Source organism: Sorex araneus, chromosome 10 (genome assembly GCF_027595985.1).
Source record: "Sorex araneus isolate mSorAra2 chromosome 10, mSorAra2.pri, whole genome shotgun sequence".
Lineage (NCBI taxonomy): Eukaryota > Metazoa > Chordata > Mammalia > Eulipotyphla > Soricidae > Sorex > Sorex araneus.
The window spans coordinates 62,218,060-62,226,786 of NC_073311.1; the positions used below are offsets into that span (position 1 = coordinate 62,218,060).

Below are 8,727 nucleotides of genomic sequence, written 5' to 3' on the forward strand. Positions count from 1 at the left end.
AAATACAGTTCTTCCAGCAGGCTGATATGTAGCAAGGGTTCTTTACACACACTCAGTGGTTTTTTGAAACTTTTTCTTTTGAGGTCAACCATGTCATCTTCTCCTTGAGTGGGGTCAATCTCTTTGGGAAGAGATGTTTGTTCTCCAATGAACATTGCTCTCCAGCTTTCTTGACTGGAGCATTTACCCCCACCGTGAAGGCTTGCAGTGGGACCGGGAAATCCTCATCTCCTAGAGGAGGAGGGAGCTGTGTTTGAAAGGGTCAGTCCATGTGTGGAGGCACATACTCTGTGCTCATGTAGTCTGGAACTTCATTTTGATTAATAAATTTCAATAAACTCACCACCTCAGGACCCAGCCAAGACTTCAAAAATTTTAAAGTAGCATTCATGACCCATGGCATATCAAAGATCACTAGTTGGGGCCTGAAGCAATAGCACAGCGAAAGCACACGTGCCTTGCATGTGATTGATCTGGGTTCAATTCCCAGCATCCCATATGTTCCCTTGAGCACTGCCAGGAGTAAATCCTGAGTGCAGAGCCAGGAGTAACCCATGAGCATCACTGGGTGTGACCCAAAAAGCAAAATAATGATAATAACAACCATTTGGGAGATATATTTAGCGTAATAAACCCTAAAGTTAAGGATGAAATGTGCAAAGTCCATATCTGCATTGTTGATTCCCGTTTCCAATAGGTCAGACAGCATCATCAAAGCCTTCCCATTTTCTTTCCTGGCATAGTGTACCAACCAGAAGGAGCTTCTTTTTGTCCAACATGGTCCTAGGGTCTTCTATATACTTCATCCTCATCTAGAACAATCTGTTGCCTTCTTTGTCCTAACCATGAACATAAATACCACCGATTTCCAATAACCAACTAAGAATGGAAGATTCACTCAAATTATTAACATTATTTCTTTCCCCCATTGAAAACTGTCACCAGTCATCTTCAGGGTTTTATCTACCATATTATGTTGCCAAGATAAATAACTTTCAACCCAATGATCATCTTGCTGCAATCTTACCACATCATGGAAATCAAACTCCACCAGCTTACCTGGCACAAACTCAGTCTTGAACCTCTGCCGAGTCTCAGAAATGAGTCAGGCATTATTCTGGGCATGAGTCTTGACCATGGTCATGGTCTTGGGCATGACTATAGTGACTGTTGCTACTTCCGGCTGCTTTCAGAATATCACATCATGGCTCAGACAGGCTAAAGTGCTCTACAAATGTTAAAATGAAAAAATAATGAATTGGAAATAACATCATGTTCCTAAGATGGTAATAGGGATAGAATTTAATTTTTTGTTTTGGGGCTCATATGTAGGGTTCAGGGGCCCTGCAGACCACGCCCACCAGCATGTGGCCAAAAGGAGTTTGGGCCGTGTAAGCTCTACAGTGCCAGGGATCACCAGGACCACCCCAGGGTGCTCAGGGTCCTCCAGGGCTCTCCCTTGCCATGCGGAGACAGAGAGAATCCAATTTTTAAAGCCAAGTTTCAGTGAGTCAAAAATTATTATAGAGGGGCTGGAGCAATAGCACAGTGGGTAGGGTGTTTGCCTTGCATGCGGCTGACCCAGGTTCAATTCCCAGCATCCCATATGGTCCCCTGAGCACCACCAGGAGTAATTCCTGAGTGCTGAGTGCATGAACCAGGAGTAACCCCTGTGCATCACCAGGTGTGACCCAAAAAGCAAAATAATAATAATAATAATAAAATGATTTTGGAATTCTTGAAGCTCAGTAATAGAAGGCAAACATTCCAGATTAAGAATTTTTCATACATTTTTTGATAGTAGTATTGTTGTTCTCAGAGCGCTATACCAATCCCTCCACAAGGCTTTCAAGATACCTGCACCATTTAGGTGTTGGGAATTTTAATTTCCATTGAGTTACAGGTCCCTCAGGCTTTTTCTGGGTCCTCTCTGTGGTGGCCGGGGCAGGAGGAAGAAACTCCAATATGCAGCCCCCATCAAGAATTTGTTAAATTGCTGTTAATTTCGACAGCAAACCTGGTGACTTGTGACTATTGTCTCTACCGTCTGAGAAGGCTGCCCGAGAAATAAGGCACAGTGAGTTGAACTGGGGACTTTGTGGAAGTGCTGCGGCCCGAAGAAGGTTGGACCCTCTGTTGTGGAGGAGCTGCAGGGAGGTTGGACTGAGGAGGGTCTAACCATCTTGCAAACGGCTCCTCCTGACAAGGGCTCACCTAGCTGTGTCCGAGTCATACCTCAGTGCCCACTGCGAGCATCCTTGTCAAGGAGGCTTTAAAAAAATTTTTTTTGAATCCCCCAAAAAATACAGTTACAAAGCTTTCATGTTTGAGTTTCAGTCATACAATGAGTGAACACCCATATCTCCACCAGTGCACGTTCTCCACCACCCTTGTCCCCAGTAGCCCCCCAACACCCCACCCCTCCCTCGGCCTCCATGGCAGACAATCTCCCCCAGACTCTCTCTCTACTTTTGGGCATTATGGTTTGCAAAACAGATACTGAGAGGCTATTTTGATACATTTTGGATGGCTGTCCTTCATCAAAGATATGATTTGCAAATTTAAAACAAAAAAACACTAAAGACTTTTTTTAAATTGTGGAATATAAGTGGATCTCTTTAACCACTTGATCGTGATACAGAGCATGATCATTTACCAGTATATTATTATCGAGCCTACTCAACACCCATATCAGTGTGAAAAAACTTATTATAGCGCTTTATTCCTGTAGTGGAAATTATAACCTGAAGCGAGAGCAACCTGCTCTAAATCTCTAGGTCAATTTTGAGAATGACTGAATAGTAAGTTGGACTTAAATATGTAAAAAATATAAAAAAGTGATGTGGACTGCTCTGTTAAGATCGAAAGGGTTGTAATGAAGACAGTGGTAAGGCATTTTCACTGGTGTCCTGTGGGCCAGAGGAGAGAGCTCACAGTCTCACAGTGTCGGGTTGTATGCCGTGTATATGTGATGCTCAGAGTCGATACCCAGCACCAGGTCCTCATCACCAGCACCTCCAGGTGTTTCCCAGACACTGCTGAGTGGAGCTCCCTAGATATCACCGTGTCCAGGTCAGGCCCACACCCAGGGCCAAGTACCGCGGGAATAATCCTGAATTCTGAGTCTCGAGAACTCCCCCCAAAAGAAATAAAATAAAAAGTACAAAACTCTTCTGAAAACATTTTTTTAATGCCTCACAAATGAGGGACACATATTGGAATCAGTTTGGAATTTATGTGATGTCAACTGAAAGAATAACTCACAGCTAGAGAGGGGCTTTTGTGAAAGTCCTAATTAATAATGTTTCATCCAATTGAATTTGGTGAGCGTGGTGATGGTGGGTTGTGTGTGTGTGTGTGTGTGTGTTTGTGTATGTATGTGTTGGGGGATTGTCTAATTGGAGTTGACCCCATGTCATCTCTATAATAAGGTATAATCTGTAGTTGGAAAAATCTAAAATTTTATCTTAATACAGGTTACACGTACAAATTAGGGGTGATTTATTACTCTCAGGTTTTGTGACAGTTGGACATGAATAGAATGTCCTTAATGCTAATTGGGCATTGTCCTTCAGACAGTAGACATCAACCAACTCAGCACATGAAAGCTGTGCTCCAGAGTTTGAGAAATTTTGACTTTTAATATGATTTTTCAGAAGGATGTCACTAGCATGAATACCTTATTGTTCATTGAGCTTCCGGTGGTCAGAATCTGCATTACTGAATTCTGGCAGCTGTTCTTTGAGATTTGTAGGCACTTGAGTGCCATTCATTTTATCCCTGAGATTAACACATTCCCTTGGCAGGGCTCACAAAGAATGAGAATTTTTTCTATCTGAAGCAGGTAATAGTTCTTTTCAACCCGACAACTAGTCTTACCTTAAACATTTTAAAGATTGATCTCATATTTGTCAAAACCTCCATCAAGTGTCTTTTACATGTTAGGTTTTGGGGAATTGCAGGGTTTTGGGGGGGAGGGAGAGGATGGGGTAGAACAGCAACTAATCTCAAATACTCTGAATCGAACATGTTCATTGGTCTTAGGTATTGTCATGCATTGTGCTATTGTGGGTGGGAGAGATGACTTCACTTGAAGAAGTAGGGTTCACCAGGTGCCTTATGGGAAGGAGAGGGAGGGATGGAGAGGGGGAGAGAGAGAGAGAGAAAGAGAGAGAGAGAGAGAGAGAGAGAGGGAGTAAGAGAGAGAAGGCGTAGGAGGAGGGAAGAGAGAGGGAGAGAGAAGTAGGGGGAGAGAGGCAGAGAGAGAGAGAGAGCAGTCTCCGGAATGTGATCTGGGGCTTCTCTCTCTACTCACCTTAGACACCTGGAGAAGTTCCTGGGGCAGTGTAGGACTGATGAGTCAGCTCAGATCACCTGCACGGTGCAGACCTGACCACTCCCCAGTCCCACGAGATGCCCGTCAAGTCACACTGGGTCCCTCTTGTTCTGCAGTGTGGGGAATGATTTCCCTTTACTCAGTTTTTCAGGGAGCCATGGGATTTAGCAGGGGTGAGGAATTGCTCTCTGCAGGGAAGTTCAGTCAATCCTAAATCTTACATAGATTTCACCAGATCTGTCACAGAAGAGAAATTCAAGAGGAGAGGAATAGTGAACTACAAGAAGCTGATTTGGGAAGTGAGGGGAGGGAAAGACAGAGAGGGAAAGAGAGGAAAAGATATAAAGAGGAGTGTGTGTGTGTGTGTGTGTGTGTGTGTGAGAGAGAGAGAGAGAGAGAGAGAGAGAGAGAGAGAGAGAGAGAGAGAGAGAATGGGCTTCACCAGAGAGGAAAAACCAATTCCACACCCCACATAGACCTGTAGACCTGCAGTGAGTTCCTGGGATGGTGATTACAAGCTCTAAGGTAAAGAGTCCACATTTCAGTCAGACTGCAGTGAGCCTGCGTCTCACACAGGGATGCAGGCCGTTTTACACGCTGGAGTAAGAAAGGACACACCTATGAAGGAGATGCGTGCAAATGTGTGCCTTTGCCCTTCCCAAGTTACTGTATCTACAGTTATCCCAAAGCTCATCCCAAAGTCTAATGCTGGGGTTGTTGTCAAGGGGGAAAATTTGAGCTGTTGACCATTTTTTTCATATCCTTAGTATGGACTTTGCTTTGGCGTGTGGGGCCCCCCTTCTAGGGGTCCCGATAAGCTCTGCGCCTGGACCTCTGCATCTCAAAGGTTTTCCTCAGATGGGTCCTGTGTCTCACAGGCCTACAAGCCTTTGCGCTGGTTTGGGTTCCAAACAGCATTTTTTTTTCTCAGTGTACATTACCAGGCCCTTCCCTATCTTTCTAGCTGCAACAATATCTACTATAATTTTTGTGACAAGAATGTATCAGAATTTCATACCAAAGCAACAAGAAAATTCTTTCCAGCAGCATCTGATTTTTTCAGTGCGTCTTTTTTTTTTTAAAATACTGTCTTATGATCATACCAGTTCATTAACTGGTACGTATCAAACATTCGAGGGTTTACTAATCTCTTTTCAAAATATTTCTGTCCCTTAAGGAGTTACTGCCTTTGAAATGGTTTTGAACATTTTATGTTAAAATTTAACCCTCTTGGAATAATTCCTGCTGATTTGAATATTTAACTCTATTCTTCAAGCATCTTTAAATGCCATTAATATATTTATCTGAATTTTCTCTTTGTTCAGGAAGAAGAATATGTATTTCCTATAAATTGAATTTAGAGTCTATAATTTCTCACTTGTTTTACTGAAATGTTGCCAAATGCTTTTTTGAATTACAGTTAAAGTGTATTCTGGCTTTGTGAACTTTTAAGCAAACATTTCTTGAGTTACTTTGCATTTGACTTTCTTTCGAATCTTAGAAATACATTTAGAAGCCTTTAAATGTCATTGTGTCCATTGTTGCAGAGTGCTAACATCTCTCCACATCTCGGGTTTCTTGTCTTACTATAGGGTTCGCTCCCCATCTTTGGGGTTTCTCTCTTATGAACATCTCTGTCTCTGTCTCTGTCTCTGTCTCTCTCTCTCTCAACTCTTCCTCTGTCACTTTTGTCCTCTTGATCTCCTCTCACATTTTTCTAAATAAAACTATTGTACTGCACAGATACACACAAAACCTTCAATAGCTTTATCATAGTCAGACCACCCATCCCTCTATGCTTATACATGTAATCCACATAAACATTTAACCATCATGAAATATCAAAGTTGTCAACATCCTCCAGGGTTCCCGAGGTATCATTTTCTCCAAGAGATCATTGCTCACCTATTTTGCAGCTTCTTCATTTCCTTATTGCAGAAGCAGCGCTGTCAGTAGGCTCTCGGGAAGATTTCTGGACCATTTCTGTATCATGATGGTTCAAAAATACACAAAAAGACTTTTGAGCTGTACAAACCTAACCTACTCTCTACCGATTCCCCTTATTCAGATCCCAAGCATTTCTGAAATCACTGCAGGTCATTTTGAAGATAGGAATAAAAACCAAAAGATATAATTGGAATAAAGAAAGAGCACTTACAACTTCTTCTGCTGAAAACTAAAAATTTTACATACTGATGAACTGAACTTATTCCAGGTCCAGGTAGTCTAATGCAATGCCTTCAACTTTGAGTATCTTGCATTATGGCCATTCTGCATCTGTACTTCTTAGTAGGTATAAATTTTTAAGTTTCTTTTTGCAGTATGTCTATAATGGATGATAATTTCTCAAACATACTTTATTTACATGGTGGATATAGACAGTAGATATAGCAGTAGAGATTTTTCTCAAACATCCCATATCCTGCCTTATCTTGGGATGTCTACTAGACTGTTTCATTTGTTGAGATTAGACAGTCAGAGCTGATTCTTCTTATTCTCTCTGCTTGCTATTTAAACTACAACCACAGTCTCCTTGGTGTAGGTGCTGGAGACAGGATCTTAGATAGGCATGGATGAGTCTAACATCACTATCACTGTCACTATCATCCAGTTGTTTGTCAATTTACTGGAGTGGGCACCAGTAACATCTCTATTACACTCTTCCCTGAGATTTTAGTAGCCTCTCCTTACTCATCTTTCCCAACAATTGGAGGCTCTTTCAGGGTCAGGGGAATGAGACCTATCATTACTGTTTTTGGCATATCGAATACGCCATGGAGAGCTTGCCAGGCTCTGCCATGCGGGTGGGATACTCTTGGTAGCTTGCCAGGCTCTCTGAATGGTATGTATATATCTGTTACTGTATTTTGGATATGAGAGTCTAATAAAATACCTAATAAATTAGTGATAAGACCATATACTACCAGATGGAGAGTTCTTCTCTAGTACTGATAGTTTACTGTTGTAGGACTCAAGATACAAAGAGATGTTGGTCAAGGATTTCATTGAGTCAGACCAGTTGAACTGGAAGTGGATTGGCATAGATATCAGTCTTGGAATGGGATTTATTACAAAGGTCTCCAAAACTTAGTACTTAGAGCTGTGTTGGAGATTCTCAGTGCTGGGGAAGAATGTATGGAAGTACAACTTTCCCCTGAAAAATGTGGAAACTGGGGCCAGATTGATAACACAGTGGGTAGGGCATTTTCCTTGTACATGGCCAACCCAGGTTCCCAGCATCCCATATGGTCCCCTGAGCACTGCCAGGAGTAATTCCTGAGTGCAGAGCCAGGAGTAACCCCTGTGCATCGTTGGGTATGACCCAAAAAAAGCAAAAAAAAAATGTGGAAACTGTTGATCTTTCTGTTACTGTGTTTATCCTACTCAAGTGAGTGGGCCAAACCCAAAAGAATTCATCCTAGAACTAGAACAGAATTACTACCATATTCTACTGTAGCCCTAATAACACCTATTTACATCTCAAATTCGGCTCTGAGCTCTGTGAGAGTAGTAATATGCTTTGTCAGTCTTTGTGTTTCCAACCCCCATCACCTCTCCTCCACCCCCATTCTTAGCTTTTAAATTTACATAGTTGCTCCACCTCAAAAATGTCGATATTTGTGTGAACATCTTAGTTTATTTCTCTTGATAATTACTTGTGAATAATTTCATCTACTTGGTGCCTATTATTTTAATGAGTAGACTATATTGGAAAATTGCAGCCTCATAATAGCTATAAATTTGAATGATCGAATTCTATATATCAAAATTTTTGAGCCTTATTTTCCTCCTTCCACATCTAATGCCTATAAATTAGAAATGGAAAGAACAAGGATAATTCAGTAAGGCCAATGGGGATGATACATGGAAGGAGATAACGGAACTGACTTCCCATTGTTTGGGGTATTTTATCTCTCAATGACTTTGTGTGTTGGGGCTCATTTATTCAATTTCTGAACTTCTTTCCTGCCCTGGCTAGGAGTATGCCAGGTGCATTACTTGGCAGGAGATATCATCTGTGGCCAAATGTAGGGGATTAGGATGCCAAAGTATCCAAACCAATGGAGTTTATTAGGCAAACATTAATAACCAAAAATGTTGCTGACTCCCTATAAGAAATTTTATTTCAATTTATATAACATATAAACACTGGGGCCCCATGAAGACAAGAACATTTGGTGTTGTATTCCATAATGTAGAGTTGTATGTAAAGGAAAATGCCCATCTTGTGTAATAATATCACAAAATAAGCCTCACTGAGAAAAGCTGGAGTGATGAAATGTGCAGTGTGAAATGTGAAAGCCCCAAGTTCTCCTCATTACAAGGAGGGGGGTACGGGATGAGATAGATCTGAGCCTCATGCTCCAGAGACCCCTCAAACTCTGCTACTC

General features: G+C 41.7%; 1 pseudogene; it reads right to left on the minus strand.

Moving 5' to 3' along the window:
- Positions 1–221: 221 nt before the first annotated feature.
- Positions 222–6,380, minus strand: LOC101558518 (motile sperm domain-containing protein 2-like; annotated as a pseudogene).
- Positions 6,381–8,727: the final 2,347 nt, after the last annotated feature.